Genomic DNA, 18,677 nt, shown 5'->3' with positions numbered 1-18,677 from the left:
AGTCCAGAGTCATGTTACCAGCAGTTATGGTATTTAGTGAGGACTTCTGGGTTCCTTAATAGTGCCTTCCTGCCTTACATGGTGGAAGGGGCTGAGCATCTTTTAGGGGTGGAGTTTCTTTTATAAAGGCACTGACCTGGTAGCTGTCAGTAAAGAATCTGCCTGCAGCGTAGGAGACCCAGGTTCAGTTCCTGAGTTGAGAAGATCCCCTGGAGAAGGAAATGGCAACCCACTCCAGTATTCTTGCCTGGAAAATCCCATGGACAGAGAAGCCTGGAAAGCTACAGTCCATGGGGTCGCAGGAGTCAGACACAACTTAGCGACTAAACTGCCGCCACCACCACATTCATGAGGCCCCCACCTTAACCACTTTCCAAAGCCCACATCTCCAAATACCATCACCATGAGGATTAGGATTTCAGCTTAATGAATTCTGTGGGAACAGGGACTAGACAACTAGGGACAGTCTCTATATATGAGACTTTCAGGGCTAAAAGCAGGAAAATTCCAGGAAAACTTGGATAGGTGCTCACACTGGCAAGACTTGGCAGCCAGCTTTCCCAAAATAGAGCAACTGTTCAAGCTGTAGTCCTTTTATAACTTAGCCTAGAATCTGTATCTCATCAATCCTGCCATATTATATTGGATGTAAATTAAGTCCAACCCACACCTAACAGGAAATTGTATAAGGCTGTGAATACCAGGAAGCTGTGCGTTGACTTGAAAACCGCCTACTGTACCATCCTCGCCTGTCTTATCTTTTCACCTTTACAGCAGTTCTTGAGAGAATACATTTTTATTTTGCGTAGAGCATAAGTCAACATTTCTTGCTGCTATCGTAGGTATATTCACCAACACAAAAAGGAATAAATGAATCTGAAACATATAAAGTATGCTTTGTGTGGCAAGGGTATGACATGATGATAAAACATGAGATATAATGCCTGTTAATTACTGTGAAACTACTTACATCACTAATAATGAATATGACCCATGGCATACCTTCCTCAGAGCACCTCAAGAAAAATGCACAACTCAAATTTCCCCATAGATTCAGCAGTGCCTGGTGATTATCTCCTTAATGTACAGTGAGCACTAAGTATCCTCAGCTATATTTAAAAAGTACATAGCCATCTGTACTTAAAATAATAGATTAGTTCATAAAAGATACTTTCATTGATGCATTTCCCTCATTTTTCCCTTTTTCAATTTCTATCCTTTATTCTAGAAAAAGAGATCATTAGCTGAATGATTACTTAATAAGCATCTGCATTCTAATTATGATTTTCCCTTAATGTGGGTAATCTTTCCATTCATTTCTACTCTTTTAGTAACATCTGCTTGAAAACATAATCTTTATTTCAAGATATCATCTGTCCCCACAGTTCCTTTTCCTCTTTGAAGCTCCAGTGTTGGACTCTGATATCACCATTAGTTGCTATAGAGATTATTATGATGCCACAAACAGAATTATGAATTCATGCTGGGAAGCAGTAGTGGGAAGTCTACTGTTTAAAAAAAACAGAAACAACTTTATAGCTCATTTAAAAATGAGTGAACTAAATTCAAGGAAGAAAACACTAACCTATTTCTCCAAGTGCACGGTGTTTTCAGAATTGTCCACCTGACGTAGAAGAATCAATCTGACTTTTCTGATGAATCACTTAGTTTGCAAACTTTGAGGGACCTTTCATTCAGTTTATGTAAGCTTTGCTTAAGTCTGTATGCGGTGGGTGATGGAATTGTAAATGCACTGATTGCTGGCATTTCAGTCTCCTTAGGCTCAGTGGTAAAGAATCTGCCTGCCAGTGTAGGAGCAGCAGGAGACAGGGGTTCAATCCCTGGATGGGGAAGTTCCCTTGGAGGAGGAAATTGCAGTCCATTCCAGTATTCTCACTGGGATAATCCCATGGACAGAGGAGCCTGGCGGACTACAAGTCTATGGGTTCACAAAGAGTTGGATATGACTGAGTGAATGAGCATGCACACACGCACAGTGATAAATACCAGTCTCCATACTCATACCAATCACAGGGCAATTGCCAAAGATCATTAAAAGGGCAAAACAAAGGGATGGAGAGTACTGTATTTCATGTGTTTCATAAGTATACACAGCCTCTATCTAAAATAAATATTATAGCACTGAGCAACTCATAATAATATGAATCCTACTGCATAAAATATGATTGAAGAGTCACCTTCTAGGACAGCAATATTATTTATTGCACAGAGAAAATGCCATATGGAAAGGGAGCCCCGGAGCCTAGATTCTAGGTTTAGCTACTCTTCTGCTTCAGTTTATAATCTTGGGCAATTCGTGGAACCTCCCAGGGCTTCTGTTTCATGGGAACAGTGATGGTGATAGGAAAACCTCTACTACAATTGCTGGCCGGGGATCCTCTAAGAAGTAATGAGATAGTGTCTATAGAGCATATTGAAGCCCTTAGACAAAATGAGACAGATAACTAAGAAATACTTTAAGGTATTTTAAAATTGGACTCCAGGATTTTTAGGATTTTAGGATTAGACTCCAATTTGGATTTTTAGGATTAGACTCCAGTTTGGATTTTTTTTAAGGTAGGCTGCTCAAGGCTGATTTATTTCTCAGTCCAAAGGTAACAAAGTCATCAAGCTGAGTTGCACTACAGATTTTAAAATAATACAGTTATCTTTATCAATTATGAGATTGATTCTGGCAAACAAAACTAATTTCTATTTATAATGAGGAAATATGAAGGAAATTATGTTAGGCAGAAATGGACAGAATGTAATTTATTTCCCAGACACATTATTTTTCAGTTCACTTTTGGTTTAAAGATGTCTATGTTAAGTGTTCACACTTCAAAAATTCAGTCAGCAATTTTTTAGCCTCATTTTATTGTTTTGTCATGAACTGCCTTTGAGTTTACACAGAATTCAATATTTGTGAAATATTTCTAAAATATTTAACACACACCAACTTATTTTAATAGTAGTAATAAAGAATACCCATCTCATTGTGGTTGGTTATTTAACAACTCGAGTCTTCTAAAACAGTATATTTAAACACTTATTGCATTTTAGATCAAATTATCAGCCATTTAAAAACTGATTTAGATATCTAACTAATGGACATAAATATGCTAATGATATATGAATAAAAGCAGCTTGCAAATCAATATATGTAGTATAATCCTCTATTTTTGAATATCACTAGGAAAAGTTTTTAAGTCTATACCTGGAGATATTTACATTGGTTATCTGCATAATGAGATGTCTAGAATTTCTAGTATAAAATAGTTTTTCTGTATGCTCAGAAATTCCACACAATAGTAAAATAAGCTAATTTTATTTTAAAATATAAGGTACTTTATACAGAAAAGTGGATTAAAGATTCATTGAACATGCCCCGGCCCATCAGAACAAAACCCAGTTTCATCCTAAGTCAGTCTCTCCCATCAGGAAGCTTCAATAAGCTTCTTATCTACATCCATCAGAGGGCCAACAGAATGAAAAGAACAATCACAGAAAACTAACCAAAATGATCACATAGACCACAGCCTTGTCTAACTCAATGAAACTATGAGCCATGCCATTTAGGGATACCCAAGACAGATGGGTCATGGTGGAGGGTTCTGACAAAATGTGGCCCACCAGTGAAGGGAATGGCAATCCACTTCAGTATTCTTGCCTTGAGAATCCTATGAACAGTATGAAAAGGCAAAAAGATAGGACACTGAAAGATGAACTTCCCAGGTCGGTAGGTGCCCAATATGCTACTGGAGTTCAGTGGAGAAATAAGTCCAGAAAGAATGAAGAGACAGAGCCAAAGCAAAAACAACACCCACTTGTGGATATGACTGGTGATGGAAGTAAAGTCCAATGCTGTAAAGAATAATATTGCATAGGAACCTGGAATGTTAGATCCATGAATCAAGGCAAATTGGAAGTGGTCAAACAGGAGATGGAAAGAATGAACATCAACATCTTAGGAATCAATGAACTAAAATGGACTGGAATGGGTGAATTAAACTCGGATGGCCATTATATCTACTAATGTGGGCAAGAATCCCTTAGAAGAAGTGGAGTAGCCATTATAGTCAACAAAAGAGTCCAAAATGGAGTACTTGGATGCAGTCTCAAAAATGACAGAATGATCTCTGTTCATTTCCAAGTAAAACCATTCAGTATTACAGTAATCCAAGTCTGTGCCCCTACCAGTAATGCTGAAGAAGTTGAAGTCGAACGGTTCTATGAAGACCTACAAGACCTAGAATTAACACCAAAAAAAGATGCCCTTTTCATTATAGGAGACTGGAATGCAAAAGTAGGAAGTCAAGAGGTAAACACAAGAGAGAACTCTACACATGGACGTCACCAGATAGTCAATACTGGAATCAGATTGATTATATTCTTTGCAGCTAAAGATGGAGAACTTCTATACAGTCAGCAAAAACAAGACAGGGAGCTGACTGTGGTTCAGATCATGAACTCCTTATTGCCAAATTCAGACTTAAATTAAAGAAAGTAGGGAAAACCACTAGACCTTCAGTATGACCTAAATCAAATTCCTTACTTATACAGTAGAAGTGACAAATAGATTCAAGGGATTAGAGCTGATAGGGTGCTTGAAGAACTATGGATGGCGGTTCATGACATTGTGTAGGAGGCAGTGATCAAGAACATCCCCAAGAAAAATGCAAAAAGGCAAAATGGTAGTCTGTTGAGGCCTTACAAATAGCAGAGAAAAGAAGAGAAGCTAAAGCAAAGGAGAAACGGAAAGACATATCATTTGAATGCAGAGTTCCAAAGATTAGCAAGGAGAGAAAAGAAATCCTTCCTCAGCCATCAGTGCAAAGAATTACAGGAAAACAATATAATGGGAAAGACTAAAGATCTCTTCAAGAAAATTAGAGATACCAAGGGAACATTTCATGCAAAGATGGGCACAATTAAGGACAGAAACTGTATGGACCTAACAGAGGCAGGCAATATTAAGAAGAGGTAGCAAGAATACACAGAAGAACTCTACAAAAAAGATTTTCATGACCTGGATAACCATGATGGTGTAGTCACTCACCTAGAGCTAGACATCCTGGAATATAAAGTCAAGTGGGCCTTAGGAAGCATCACTATGAACAAAACTAGTGGAGGTGATAGGATTCTAGTTGAGCTATTTCAAATCCTAAAGGATGATGCTGTGAAAGTGTTGCATTCAGTATGCCAGCAAATTTGGAAAACTCATCAGTGACCACAGAACTTGAAAAGATCAATTTTCATTCCAGTCCCAAAGAAAGGCAATGCCAGAGTTTTCAAACTACCGAACAATTGCACTCATCTCACACTCTAGCAAAGTAATGCTCAAAATTCTCCAAGCGAGGCTTCAACAGTACATGAACCATGAACTTCTAGAGTTCAAGCTGGATATAACAAAAGCAGAGGAACCAGAGATCAAATTGCCAATATCAGTTGGATCATCAAAAAAGCAAGGGAGCTCCAGAAAAAACATCTATTTCTGTTTTGTTGACTATGCCAAAGCCTTTGACTGTGTGGATTGCAACAAACTGTGGAAAATTCTGAAAGAGGTGGGAATACCAGACCACTTGACCTGCCTTCTGAGAAATCTGTATGCAGGTCAAGAAGCAACAGTTAGAACTGGACATGGAACAACAGATTGGTTCCAGTTTGGTAAAGGATTACATCAAGGCTGTATATTGTCACCTTGCTTATTTAACTTATATGCAGAGTACATCATGAGAAATGCTGGACTGGATGAAGCACAAGCTGAATCAAGTTTGCTGGAAGAAATATCAATAACCTCAGACATGCAGATGACACCACCCTTATGGCAGAAAGTGAAGAAGAACTAAAGAGCCTCTTGATGAAGGTGAAAGAGAAGGGTGAAAAAGTTGGCTTAAAACTCAACATTCAGAAAAATAAGATCATGGCATCTGGTCTCATCACTTCATGGCAAATAGATGGGGAAACAATTGAAACAATGAGAGACTGTAGATTTTTGGGCTCCAAAATCACATCAGATGATGACTGCTGCCATGAAATTAAAAGATGTTTGCTTCTTGGAAGAAAAGCTATGACCAACCTAGACAGCATATTAAAAAGCAAAGACATTACTTTGCCAACAAAAGTCTGTCTAGTCCAAGCTATGGTTTTTCCAGTAGTTATGTATGGATGTGAGAGTTGGACTATAAAGAAAGCTGAGCACTGAAATATGTATGCTTTTGAACCGTGATGCTTTCTTCTCTCAAGAGAAGATTCTTGAGAGTCGCTTGGACTGCAGGGAGATCCAATCAATCCATCCTAAAGAAAATCAGTCCTAAATATCCATTGGAAGGACTGATGGTGAAGCTGAAACTCCAATACTTTGGCCACCTGATAAGAGAAACTGACCCATCTGAAAAGACCCTGATGCTGGGGAAGATTGAAGGCGGGAGGAGAAGGGGACGACAAAGGATGAGATAGTTGAATGGCATCACCGGCTCAACGGACATGAGTTTGAGTAGGCTCCGGTAGTTGGTGATGGACAGGGAAGCCTGGTGTGATGCAGTCCGTGGCATTGCTAAGAGTCGGACATGACTGAGTGACTGAAGTGAACTGATACCAGATGGAAATGATACCTCTTCCCTCTTTTCAAGGTATTATGAAGCTCAGTAGAGATAAGGAATGTAAAAGTACCTTGGAAATTGTGAAATTCATTGCAAATGTGTATTGTTCGTGGAATTATACTCCAAATTTCAAGCTCTTTAAGAACAAAGACTATTTCTCTGTCCATTCCAAGAATATCCTTACATTGCAACTGTTTAAAAATATTTTCTTTATTTGGAAACCAACCCAAGATCACTTTTACATAAGTTGGAAAAAAGTACAACACATTTCCCTCACACCTCAAATATCACAGATGGAAAACTGTCATTTTGCCTCACTGTTTTCTATGCTAAAATGATTTTTAAAATGTAGCAAATGACTAATATATGCCTAAAAAAATTTAAGATTTTAACTATTTCTGTTTGTGACTATTTTTCAATGAATTAATAACTATTTCTTAATGAATTGAATGTGCCAATGTCAATAGAGAACCCTTTTTTTATACAGGGTTATCATTTTTTTTCTTTCAGTTTTATTGAGATACAATTGACATACAGTACTATATAACCTTAAGGGGTAAACATAGTGATTTGACATACATGATTCATGAAATGATTACCACAATAATTTTTGTGACTGTCCATCATCTCAAATGAACAGAAAAAATACAGAAATAGAAAAATTTTTTTCCTTGTGATGAGAACTCTTGGGATTTACTCTCTTAATAACTCTAATGTATAACATAGTTAGTTCAGTCACCCAGTTGTGTCTGAATCTGTGACCCCATGGACTGCAGCACCAGGCTTCCCTGTCCTTCATCAACTCCTGGAGCTTGCTCAAACTCAGGTCCATTGAATCGGTCATGCCATCCAACCATTTCATCCTCTGTCGTCCCCTTCTCCTCCTGCCTTCAATCTTTCCCAGCATCAGGGTCTTTTCCAATGAGTTAGTTCTTCGCATTAGGTGGCCAAAAACAGAGAAGTGTTAATTATATTTATCATGTATATTACATACCTAGTACTTATTTATCTTTATAATTGGAAGTATGTACCTTTTGACTACCTCCATCTAATTCCATCTCCTCCTACCAGCTGCTACTGGTAATCACAAATCTTTTCTATGAGTTTGCTTGCTTGCTTGTTTGTTTTTAAAGCATAATAGACCTACAACACTACGTTAGTTTTGTTACACAGCATGGTGATTTGATCTCTCTATACTTTTCAAAATATCTCTATACTTTTCACCACGGTAAGTCTAGACACCACCTGTAACCATACAAAGATATTACATAGTTATTTCATACCCCTGAATAACTTTTTTTTTTTTTTTTTTGCAACTGGAAGCTTTTAATTTTCTTCAGCTGTTTCTTTTCTCCCCATACTTCACTTCCCTCTCACAACTACCTGTGTGTTTTTTATATCTGTATGTTTTATCTGTTCATTGGTTTTGTTTTATTTTGAATTCCACATATACGTGGTTATACAGATTTGCATTCCTTTGCCAAACTTATTTCACTTAGCATAATGTACTCTAGGTCTGTCCATTGTTATCACAAATGGCAAGATTCTATTCCTTTTTTATCAGTGAGTAATATTTCACTCTGTATTTAGGCATGTATGTGTGAGTGTATATATATGTAAAATAACTTCTTTATTTGTGTATACCATGTTGGCTATGGTAAATGATACTTCAATGAATATAGCAATCTATGTATCTTTTATAATTAGTGTTTTCCTTTTCTTTGGATAAATACCCAGGAGTGGAATTGCTGGATGGCATCATGATTCTATTTTCAACTATTTAAGGAGTCTATACACTGTTTCCTACAATGGTTGTACCAAGTTACATTCCCATTAAAAGTGCAAGTTACATTCCCTTCGCTCCATATCCTCACCAACACTGGTTATTTGTTGCTTTGGGGTTGATTACCATTGTGACAGATATAAGGTGATATCTCATGGTGATTTTAATTTGTATTTTTCTGATGGTTAGAATAGACATCCTTGTCTTATTCCTCATCTTAGTGGTAATACTTTCAGCTTTTCACCATTAAGTATTATGTGAACTGTGGCCTGGTTATATATGCCTTTTATGATGTTGAAGTATGTCCCCCTGTATCCATTTTTTTTGGAGTGCTTTTATCATAAATAGATGTTAAATTTTGGAAAAGCTTTTTTTCTGTGTCCATTGAGATGATCATTTGATTTTTATTCTTCATTTATGTTGTGTATCACATTGATAGATTTGTGTATAATGAACTATCCTTGCATCCTAAGATAAATCTTACTTGTTCAAGGTATATGATCATTTTTAAGTATTGTTGAATTTGATTTGCTAATGTTTTATTGAGGATTTTTATATGTATATTCATCAGTGATATTGGCCTGTAATTAGTGTGTGAGTGTATGTATATGTGTGTGTGTGAGAGAGAAATCTTTGTCTGGCTTTGGTATCAAAGTGATGCTGGCCTCACTTAATGAGTTCAGAAGTATTCCTTCTTTCCTCTGTATTTGTTTGAAATAATTTGAGGAGTCTAGGTGCAATATTAACTCATCTCTCAATGTTTTCTAGAATTACCTGTGAAGTCTTCTGTTTCTGGACTTTAGTTTGTTGATAGTTTTCTGTATATTACTGATTCAGTTTCATTACTGGTAACTGGACTTTCATATTTTCTCTTTCTTCCTGCTTCAATCTTGGAGCTTGCACATGTCTAGGAATTTCTGCATTTCACCTAGGATGTCCATTTTTAACTTATAATCATCTGTCGCCCCGTTTGCCTCCTGCCCTCAATCTTCCCCAGTATTAGGGTCTTTTCCAGAGAGTAAGCTTTTTGGATCAGGTGGCCAAATTATTGGAGCTTCAACTTTATCAATCCTTCCAATGAATATTCAGGGTTGATTTCTCCCATGGGTACCTGTTATTAAATATTTGTGTGTTTTTCTCCTGTGAACCTGTCCCATGTCAAGTTAATTCTTAGACCAACCAGAAGAACCTAGAAGGATAGAAAAAAATTTCTGCCTCAACAGTAGCCACTGATGATGTTCTGAGCTGCTCCTCATACTGGTGTTCTAGAAATGTTTCCAAAAGGCTTGCTGTAATAATTACCTGGATGAGGCACAAGGATCTGAAATATTTAACAATAAACTCACCTCTGCCTTTTCCATTCTAAGTCAAGTTTTAGTGTCATGCTAAAATGCTATAATATTTCAAACTTTAATATTCACATCTGTAAAATGGTGAAAATAATTTCCTACTTATAGAGGGTTATGAGGCTTATGGTAATGGATGTAAAAAGTTTAGCCCAGGGCCTGATACAGTGTTCATTCTTATTGCATAATAACTGTAGAAATAGTAGTAGTGGACGATTGCCATCTTCTTTACTTTTTTCCAAACAGTTTTGCTTATTTATTTGTTTCTAAAGCAAGAATGCAAGCCCACATTTACAAAAACTCTATCCTAATTATGTTTTTTTTTTTTTGGCATAGTAATTATCTGCTGTTTTTTAAATGTTTAGCTTCATAAATATTGAATTACTCTATTTTACATGTTATAACCATTTACATTTGATGTAAAGCTTCCTTCATGCTCTTCATTTTGAGCTTCATAACTATCTTATGAGTCATGTAAGACAGATGCAAAATATTCATAATCCAAGGAAAGAGGATGAGAAGTTAAGTAAGTTGCCTTAGCTCACATAAGCAAGTAAATGACAGATTTTAGAAATGATTTTCTGATTATGTTGTGCTTTCCTTGGTGTATCAAGAACACATCATCTTTCTTCCATTTATACCTTTATTTAATTTCAATTTGATCCGTGAATACAGGCACTGGAAAAGCTGGAACAAAAGTAGCCAGTGTGGTTTCAGAAAGATGCACTTAATGATTTCCTCAATAATGATTTTGTCATAGGCCCAAATGGGCTGTGATTATCCATAAAATAATTGGCTTGCTGTGAAAACCAAGCTCAATACCAAATGGAAGGTCTTGTCAATGCCTTCTAGACTGATGACTGATCTCCCTCAATAGCAGCATAAATATTTTTAAACTGCAAGAGCATAACTATGTATGTTCACATTTGTCTAGGCTATGTATACGTATCTCATGAAGGAATTTAAAACCAGAGTTAGGGGTAAATCAGAGAATTTAACAATCTGTATTTGATTTTTCAATGTGTATGGCCTCAGTGTTAGATAAGACTGGCCTGGTTTTGTGTGTTGGGAAATTATGTGGCCTGAAAGGATATAAGCTGAAAAGAGCTGGTGCCTCACAAAGGACCCCGGGTACAGAGAAGCAAGGATTGTTTGCTAATAGGGCATTCCAGGTACCTCTTTGGTCTGGTATCATGTTCATGTTTCCTTCCAGGTATAAAGTGAAGAGGAGCAGAATCTGTCACTCCAAAATCTGCCTCTTTGGCCTAAAGATTATTTTAGGCTACCTATTATTTAGAAACTGCAGATACAGAAGCAGCTCTGAAAGCAAGTAAAAGTTACCCTCGTGTAAGAGACATTTACATTTATAAGAGAATCTCCATTTATAAGGGTGTCTTCCTCCCTAGTCATCTAGAGGTGATGCTAGATGAAATCTCTAGATCTCTAGAATATCTAGATTCTCTAGAAACTTTTATCATTGGAAAAGTCTTGGACTTAAAGGAAAGGCAATGCCAAAGAATGTTCAAACTACTGTACGATTGCGCTCATTTCATGTGTGAGCAAGATAATGCTCACAATCCTTCAAGCTAGACTTCAACAATATGTGAACTGAGAACTTCCAGATGTACAGACTGGATTTAGAAAAGGCAGAGGAACCAGAGATCAAATTGCCAACATCTGTTGAATCATAGAAAAAAAAAAGAAATTCCAAAAAAGCATCTGCTTCATTGACTACAATGGAAACTATGTGGATTACAACAAACTGGAAAGAGATGTGAATACCAGACCAACTGACCTGCTTCCTAATAAACTTGTTTTCAGGTCAAGAAACAGTAGTTAGAACTGGACATGCAACAACAGACTGGTTCAAGACTGGGAAAGAAGTGCATCAGATGCATTTTGTCACCCTGCTTATTTAACTTATATGCAGAGTACATCATGTGAAATGCTGGCCTGGATGAATCACAAACTGGAATCAAAATTGCCAGGAGAAATATCAATATCAGATATGCATATGATACCACTCTAATGGCAGAAAGTGAAGAGGAACTAAAGAACCTCTTAATGATGAAAGAGGAAAGTGAAAAAGCTGACTTAAAACTCCTCATTCAAAAAACTAAGACCATGGCATCTAGTCTGATCACTTCATGGAAACAGTGGCAGATTTTATCTTCTTGGGCTCCAAAATCACTGAGGATGGTGAATGCAGCCATGAAATTAAAAGATGCCTGCTCCTTGGAAGAAAAGCTATGACAAACATAGGCACTGTATTAAAAAGCAGAGATTTCACTTTGCTGAGGAAGCTGTGTATAGTCAAAGCTATGGTAGGAATGTGAGAGTAGGACATAAAGAAGGCTGAGCACTGAAAAATTGATGCTTTCAAATTGTGGTGCTGAAGAAGACTCTTGAGAGTCCCTTGGATAGCAAGGAGATCAAACCAGTCAATCCTAAAGGAAATCAACCCTGAATATTCATTGGAAGGACTGATGCTGAAGATGAACCTTCAATACTTTGGTGACTTGATATGAAGAGCTGACTCACTGGAAAAGACCCTGATGCTGGGAAAGATTGAGAACAGGAGGTGAAGGGGGCGACAGAAGATTGGGATGGTTGGATGGCATCACTGACTCCGTGGACATGAGTTTGAGCAAACTCCAGGAGATAGTGAAGGACAGAGAAGCCTGACATGCTGCAGTTCATGGGGCTGCAAAGAGTCAGACACAACTGAGCAACTCAGTAACAACAACAATCATATCCTTGTTCACTGTGTTTGCCAGATAACTTTCCATAAATGTCTTGTACTTCCCCTAACATTGTTCTTTTGTCTTTAACAGGAGATGGTATTTAAGGCAATGTTTTGGACCATTTTGGGGAGTTACTCAGTTTTCCTGGGTATTTCCCTTGTATACAGGAGGTATACATGTTCTTTACTTATGTTTGTTTTCTCCTGTTAAATCTGCCTTTTTATTACAGGAGCAAAAACAAGACTGGTAGTTGACTGTGACTCAGATCATGAACTCCTTATTGCCAAATTCAGACTGAGATTGAAGAAAGTAGGGAAAACCACTAATCCATTCAGATGTGATCTAAATCAAACCTCTTACGATTATACAGTGGAAGTCATAAATAGATTCAAGTGATTAGACTTGATAGAGTGCCTGAAGAACTATGGAAGGAGGTTCATAACAGTGATCAAGAACATCCCCAAGAAAAAGAAATGCAAAAAGGCAAAATGGTTGTCTGAGGAGGCCTTACAAACAGCTATGGAAATAAGAGAAGTGAAAGGCAAAGGAGAAAAGGAAAGATATACCCATTTGAATGCAGAGTACCAAAGTGTAGCAAGGAGAGATAAGAAACCCTTCCTCAGTGATCAGTGCAAAGAAATAGAGGAAAACAGTAGAATGGGAAAGACTAGAGATCCCTTCAAGAAAATTAGAGATACCAAGGGAAATTTTCATGCAAAGATGAGTACAATAAGGGACAGAAATGGTATGGACTTAAGAGAAACAGAAGATATTAAGAAGAGGTGGCAAGAATACACAGAAGAACTATACAAAAAAGACCTTCATGACAGGGATAACCATGATAGTGTGATCACTCACCTAGAGCTAGACTTACTAGAATGTGAAGTCAAGTGAGTCTTAGGAAGCATCACTCCAAACAAAGCTAGGAGAGGTAATGGATTTCCAGTTGAGCTATTTTAACTCCTAAAAGATGATGCTGTGAAAGTGCTGCACTCAATATGCCAGCAAATCTGGAAAACTCAGCAATGGCCACAGGACTAGAAAAGGTCATTTTCATTCCAATCCCAAAGAAAGGAAATGCCAAAGAATGTTCAAACTACCACACAATATCACTCATCTCACATGCTGGCAAAGTAATGCTAAGTTCTCCAAGCCAGGCTTCAACAGTACATGAACCATGAACTTCCAGATGTTCAAGCTGGATTTAGAAAAGGCAGAAGAACCAGAGATCAGTTTTCCAACATCCACTGAATCATCAAAAAAGCAAGAGAGCTCCAGAAAAACATCTACTTTTGCTTTATTGCCTATGCCAAAGCCTTTGACTGTGTAGATCACAACAGACTGTAGAAAATTCTTCACGACATGGGAATACCAGACCACCTGAACTGCGCCTGAGAAATCTGTATGCAGGTCAAGAAGCAACAGTTAGAACTGGACATGGAACAACAGACTAGTTCCAAATTGATAAAGGAGTACGACAATGCTGTATATTGTCACCCTGCTTATTTAACTTATACACAGAGTATATCATGCAAAATGCCAGGCTAGATAAAGCACAAGCTGGAATCAAGATTGCCGGGAGAAATATCAATAATCTCAGATGTACAGATGATACCACACTTAACACAGAAAGCAAAGAAGAACTAAAGAGCCTCTTGATGAAAGAGGAGAGTGAAAAAGTTGGCTTAAAACTCAACATTTGGAAAACTAAGATCATGGCATCTGGTCCCATCACTTCATGGCAAACAGATGGGGAAACAATGGAAACAGTGAGAGACTGTATTTTTGGGGGGCTCCAAAATCACTGTAGATGGTGACTGTAGCCATGAAATTAAAAGATGCTTGCTCCTTGGAAGAAAAGCTATAAGCATCCTAGACAGCATGTTAAAAAGCAGAGACATTACTTTACCAACAAAGTTTCATCTAGACAAAGCTACAGTTTTTCCAATAGTCATGTACAGATGTGAGAGCTGGACTATAAAGAAAGCTGAGCACCAAAGAATTGATGCTTTTGAACTGTGGTGTTGGAGAAGACTCTTGAGAGTCCCCTGCACTGCAAGGAGATCCAATCAGTCCATCCTAAAGGAAATCAGTCTTGAATATTCATTGCAAGGACTGATGCTGAAGCTGAAACTCTAATACTTTGGCCTCTAGTACAAAGAAACAACTCATTGGAAAACACTCGGATGCTAGGAAAGATTGAATGCAGGAGGAGAAGGGGATGATAGAGGATAAGATGGTTGGATGGCATCACTGACGCTATGGACATGAGTTTGAGTAAACTCCAGTTGATGATGGACAGGAAGCCTGGCGTGCTGCAGTCTATGCAGTCACAAAGAGTCAGACACCACTGAGCATCTGAACTATGTTATATATTATAGTTATTAAGAGAGTAAATCCCAAGAGTTCTCATCACAAGGAAAATTTTTTCTTTCTATTTCTGTATGTTTTTTTTTGTCCATTGAAGATGATGGACATTCACTGAAAGTGTTATGTAATCACACCACTGAGCGTCTAAACTGAATATATTATAAAAGGGTCTCAGTCAGGAACCTAGAAGGGTGGAGGGAAAATTATTTTTCCTCCCTCTCATTAGGAAGTATCAGAAGAGATAAGATAGTTCATCTTACCTAAGAACCTGTAACACATTCCTGGCATGGTGTCTACTAATGCTGCTGTTGCTGCTAAGTCGCTTTAGTTGTGTCTGACTCTGCAACCCCATAGACGGCAGCCCACCAGGCTCCCCTGTCCTTGGGATTCTCCAGGCAAGAACACTGAAGTGGGTTGCCATTTCCTTCTCCAATGTATGAAAGTGAAAGTGAAGTTGCTCAGTTGTGTCCGACCCTTAGCGACCCCATGGACTGCAGCCTACCAAGCCCCTCCGTCCAGGGGATTTTCCAGGCAAGAGTACTGAAGTGGGTTGCCATTGCCTTCTCCGTATCTACTAATGACTGTTCCTTAAAATAAAGGGGTGATGCCTATCATTTCATCCTTGGGAATGTAGCAGGAAATAAATGTGCTAACAGCTCATGGGGATATCACAGATTATAAAATACAAGTTAGAAAATAGACTTATCTAGAAAGCTAGACAAAGGACTGCAATCACAGTGGGATGAGTGATATCAGCACTGTAGACAACTTATAAGCTACAGATAATGGCAGCAGGGTGAAAGCATAAGCAGTGTGGTTGAGAGATCTGATAGTGAAAAAATGTCTTCCTTCATAGGGAAAATTAGCACAAACCATTCTAATGAAATGGTGGGGCCCTCTGAGAGCAGGTGCCCCCAGCCCTTCTCTTTCAAGTGAATTTCTTATTGGACACAATAAGGAAAGGAAAATGCACAAAGGAAAAACGAACACTGAAGCTTTGGGGAATTTTCATTAATATGACAGATTGGATGCACCCAGTGTCCCATGATCTTATTTCTTTGACAAGTTTCTGTGAGACATGCAGGCATATTGTCAGGTTACTCTTTTTAACAATGCTGAAGCATTCCCATTTCTTTGCAAATGTCAGGCATGTTCAAGAAATGGATAGAGACCACTATTTGGTTCTAATGTTAATCTTCCCTTTCCAGATCCCTCCCCACAGAACAAAGTCCTCCTGTTCATTTTGGAAGTGATAGGCTAATGCTAACAAGCCATGACCACTTTTGGAATCAGGAACATCAGAAGAATAATATTTAAGGTTTCTTGAAACCCAGACTCAGATCTCATACAGTGACAATTTCTATCACTTCACATTGTCAGAGCAAGTCACCAAGTCAGCCTGCACTCAACAGGTGGGAGATGCTTCAATCTCGTGTGGTTATTATATCAATCTCCTACAATCAAGAGTGTTAGCCTTACATCCATCTTGTCCTTGGATTAAAATTCAAGTAAAATTCCTGTTGTCTTGTAATGTTTAAGATAATTTAACTTCTTCTTTTCCTGTATTCATCTATTGTTTCATCATATTCTTGTCAGACAGAAGCCTTGTCCCCAATTTTAAATGAAATTCCTGAAGCAAGGTAAAGCACTGTTTTGGGTTTTTTGTTTGTTTTTTTTTTGTTTTTGTTTTTAAGTAACCATTCCCACTATGCTTAATACTGAATTTTTAATTCTAACTGGCCAGGTCCATAAACAGGAAAAGGCTGTTCTGCCTCAGTTCTTCTTTTTCTCATTGTCTCTGTTTTTCAAGAACATGTTTATCCTTCATTCTTTTGTTGAGAGGCTTTGGACATTAACCTGAAAACTCAAGAATGTAATTATCCTTTATTCTTCTGTTAATTCAAGTTTTCAAATTAACAGTCCAACGCTTTAAGTTATGAGTGGATGACTCTTCTTTGGAGATATATATAAGTAGGGTTCAGTTTGCATTGTCACAGTTGCCATACATACTCATTGTTCATTTGAGTATAAATAATCCTGATAATGCACTCATATTGAAGATGTGTGGGTGTGCACACGCGTGTGTACATGCACATGTTGTAAGGGGACAGAGAGGGCTGGTTTATGTCCAGGGAGGAATAATAAATAATTTCAGAGAAAGCTAACTAATGAGAGGCAAAAGCAGAAAGATTTTCAAAAGCTGCATGTGCACTGCTTCCTGTGAGCAGCTGCCCAGGTGTCTGAGATGATGCTGGAAAAGCAATTGAAAATTCCCAACGGCCTCTATATAAATCCCTTTTATTCTAGGGTCATCTGTCAGTCTCTACAATTCAGGAGGAGTCTCCATCGGCTACTCGCTGTGTGCTTCTGTTTATATGAGTTTTTATCCTGTTGCCAAGAACCCTGTCAGATGAAGAGCAAGCCACATTTACCTGTAACTGCCTTACACCAGCTTGTGATGCCTAATCTCTTTTATTGATCCTCTTCGCTGGTTTCTGGAGACCATTGATTTTCCTCGCTGTCAGTTTGTGGCCTTGCCTCCTTAATGTTTATTTAGACCAGCCTCCATAAATTGCTTCTGGTACAGAGGGCGAGAGAGGCAGCAGGAGGTCAGGGGTGCATGTATACCTGTCTATAAATATAAATCACAGCTTTTGTTCTTTGCTGTTGTTTGTGAACACTGTTTGCAAGGTGAATAAAAAACGGAAGTATTCCACTAAAATGTGGGGAAGCCATTATGGATTCCCCTGTGACTGTCTTTTTTTTTTTTTTTTTATTGCAGTCTAGGTATTCAATTTTCTGAATCCTAATGGTGCCTCTTGTTGTCTACTCAAACATGTAATGTTTCTTTTTGTTAAAGTGGAGGAAGAAAAAAGCGAAGACATTGCTTGTTTGCCAGCTCAGTGCTGTACTTTTGAACACAGGTGACTTCGTTTTCCCTTCCCACCACCCAAATTGCTTTTGTCAACACAAGCACATATATTCATAAATTTCCATATTTCAGAAGAAACAAGCAGCACTGAAGTTGACAGCACCTGGTTGAACAATCGAACCAGCCCTGCTCTTTATAATAAAGCTTATAGGACTATCTATTTAGATAAAAGCCATGACTTTAGTGGAAAAGAACTTTTAAGGTGTGTGGCAGCTTCTGGGCAGCATGTTCTTACAGGGGGTTGGGCAGAGAAGTGCAGAATGCCACTGTACCTGCAATGCCCATTGACAAGCCCAGTCGAGTGCAAGGCAAAATGGAAAATCGTTGCAAGCAGGTGGCTGCACTGTTATAAATAATTCAGGGGCACGTTCTGGAAAATCCAAGGGAAAAGCCACACAGCTCATTATAACAGTGAGTTGGTAGACTGCTAGATCCTTAAATCACTCGAAAATGTTTTGCAACAGCTAAGATTTTTTTCTTCTCTGCAGTAGTAGACATCATAGTCACTATGAGGTGACAAGTGGTTCCCTTGAGGCCAAGAGGACAGCAATCAATAGAGGGGCAGCCTGGGCTACTACTCTCTTCGTTGATATTGAAGCATTGTGCACAGAAACATCACGCAAAATAAATCATCAGGAAAAGGAGAAGCATCTTCAAGTCAGGAAAAGAAGTACCTTCCAGAAAACACTTTCTGGATCAGCTTGCTTGATTTAGCTGTCCCTGTTTTAACCTAGCTTTTTCAAATTAATCACTAGTGTGGATCTACTTGAATGTTCTAACATTGTTACTTCCACTTATTTCCCTGATATGCTTCCTATTATTTTCTTTCTTTACTACCTGTGACACTCACATAGGCTCTGTGTTTTATATGCACTTGTCATACTCTACCTTTTAAATCTC

Source organism: Bos mutus, chromosome 8 (genome assembly GCF_027580195.1).
Source record: "Bos mutus isolate GX-2022 chromosome 8, NWIPB_WYAK_1.1, whole genome shotgun sequence".
Classification (NCBI taxonomy): Eukaryota; Metazoa; Chordata; class Mammalia; order Artiodactyla; family Bovidae; genus Bos; species Bos mutus.
The sequence above is the reverse complement of the archived record's forward strand: the minus strand, read 5'-3'. Positions refer to the sequence as shown.